Raw genomic sequence first — 2,978 nt, 5'->3', positions numbered from 1 at the left:
GGGGGGGGGTTGCATCTCGATGTCGTATGCCGATCTAAGAAACTGAGTCTGGATCAGAAGGGACTAGATGTTGGCATAATCTACTTAATCTGATTGAAGGCAGCGTCGTCTACACGGGCTCAATAATTGATAGCACCATCTGCCGTGAAAACCATCCACCAGAATGCCACACATAAGGAATTAGGTTAGAGTGACAACGGGTTGTTACATTTTACCTTTCTTTGCCACAAGGAGACTGATCCTGGATAATTGTAGTTAACATTTCATCACAGTCGCAACAGGAGGAATGGGTCTGCTGCAAGTCTGCCCTCCACAGACATTCATCTTTCAATCAGGAGAGACAAGTTCGTAAATATGCAAATAAGGTTTATATAATCAATAATACGTACAAAGGCTTTGGCGATAAGACTTCATCTCTATACGAATCTTACCATTAGAGAACCATTAGACCCCCCCGATGGAATCTAGACACCGGTGGTGGCGACGAAGGAGCACGAAGACCAGACTGAAGGAGGCTCCGGACCAGTCAGCTGGAGTAGATGACTGGAGGTGGAGGGGGAGGTGGAGGGTAGCACTCTTTGCTTTATTATTTAACTATTCATGATAGAGAAGTTGCCCTTCCTTAGGAAATATTAATGCTATTGCATATTTTGGTAAATATGTCTAACTTTTCATCCATCACTAACAATTAGCTAACCATTTATCCATTACTTTTTATCTATTTTGTTTATGAGCTATTAAAACTGTTTATCCAGTACTTTTAGCTCACTGGCTTACACACTCTTAGTTGTGTAGTAAGTGTTCAGGTGTTACAGCTGACCTAATATGTGGACATTAATAAAAGAAATCAAATTGTAATTTCTATGTTATAAAAGGACTTGAGCTGCTCCACACATTTTTCCACGTAGCCTGCACCCTGGCAACAGCTGAAGTACCCCCAGGTGTACATTCACCCCTGGGTGGGAATCACCGCGTTAGATAATTACACTTAGCGGTGTTCAATCCAAGTGACCAGCCATTATTATTATTATTATTATAACAGCAGAACGTGTATTTTACAAAGCACTTCTTAGCTCACTAAAGGATGAGGCTAATGATTACATTTCAGCTCATATTAAAGACTCTAAAGGCTACAGCACAGACATACTGGCTAATTATAGCTGAAATTATCCCTTTAATGAGACAGGGCTTTCAGTATATCTATTAATTTATATGGTGTGTCTATGTGTGAGTTGTTTGTGTGCATTCACGTGTTTGTTTGCTGTCTGGATTGTGCTTGTGTGTGACATGTAAATATTTAATAGGTGAGCATTGTTTGAACATCTTTAATTCACATCACGGGGATGGATAGCACACACAGCTCTCCCTCACGGCGGCATGGACGAAGTGCCTGCAAACGTGCGCTAATGTTTGATTGATTTGAAAGCCCGCACACACGTGCCGCCTTCTGTATATGAGGATACAAGACAGCTTGGTTTCCTCTTCCGAGCATTGTGTTGCAACACCTCAGCAGGTGCAGCTGGAGCCACATGAGAAGCCTCCTCACATGTATCTTAGCTTCTTGGAAGCATCAGTCATGTTGTGTTCATGTCACATTAGAAAACGTGAAAGAAGGGGTTGACTGATTGATGAAATTTGGAAATGCTGGGAGCGTTTTTACCCATGAAACTCAGGTTTTTAATTTTCATCCAATATGACATGCATGCGACTTACCTGCAATACAGCTTGGAGGGATCCATGGAAGTTAAAGGCAACATGAAGTGTCAATGCACTTTTCTGACATTAGTCAGTTACTGTGTGAAGGTAAAAAAAAAAAACACATGTCATTTTCTTACTGGATTTAGTGTTGCGGAGAACACACGCTGCAAAACTGATTTCTTAGGAAATAATGCTGCTACTGCAGAGAGCTTGTAACTATTGTACTACTATATATTTACTATATAACTATATGCACTATTTTTTTCTACATTCTTTAAAATGATTTAACTAGAACCAAAGCAACCCTCTGCTCTGTGTTTCTGATAGACAAAACATGATGAGCCAAGTGTGAGATAAAATGACATCACAAAAAACACATACTACTGTATTCATGTCACAGTTAAGCTATTGAATGAAAAATACTCAGTTTGAGGACTAAGCGTGATGAAGGCCATCACATAAATGTGTTTTCAAATATGAACATCCGGCTGTGTGGATCTTTTGAATTCATTTAACTTGGAAAGAATGCATAGCTGTCACTTAGGTTAATGCTTTTAGCTGAAGAACCCTTAAAGAGAGCATGTGGTTACTTTAAGATGATAAACTGAAAACTGATAAACCATCCACTGTTTTATTCAAAGAAGTTGGGAAGGGGGTCACAAAATGAGTTGAATCCATTTATTGGTTACACATATGCAATAAAATATGATGGTTTAGGTGATTTATCTGCTTTGTAAAATATTTACCTTGAATATTTGAGAGGCAGATTATTGTTTCTGTATATCTCGAGTGACTGGACAAAAATGTCCACATTCATGGATCATTTGGGTGGAATGAAATGCTTTAACTTGCGCGTTGATCCAAATCTCCAGGCTTACCTGGGCTCAGCACAAGTCAGACTCACTGCTTACTCCTTTCCATCTCCGTCCTCAATAAAACAGCAGAATCCATTGTTGGGGGATTAGCGGAAAAGGTTTTGGGCAGTTTCTTCCATTTCCTCCTCTGCAGAGGTAAGTGATGGGGGGTAAATCAGTTGGCAACCAGCCAGCTGCGGTAGTAACACCAAGCAGTGAATATCACACGGGAGGGGGGGGATTGTAATCTTTTTAAGTCAGACATTCTGGGTGAAATACTCACATTCTATGCAGGATATCTGTTCCCAAATTTGACATTGTGCCTCAGATTGACAGCTTGATTGACACATTTAGACAGAGGGAGGGAATTAGGCATAGATGCAGCAGGGAATTTGGAAAGTGTGACAGGAAGCAGGGGTGTGGGGG

The sequence above is a fragment of the Etheostoma cragini genome, chromosome 19 (genome assembly GCF_013103735.1).
Source record: "Etheostoma cragini isolate CJK2018 chromosome 19, CSU_Ecrag_1.0, whole genome shotgun sequence".
Classification (NCBI taxonomy): domain Eukaryota; kingdom Metazoa; phylum Chordata; class Actinopteri; order Perciformes; family Percidae; genus Etheostoma; species Etheostoma cragini.
Note: the sequence above shows the minus strand (reverse complement) of the source record.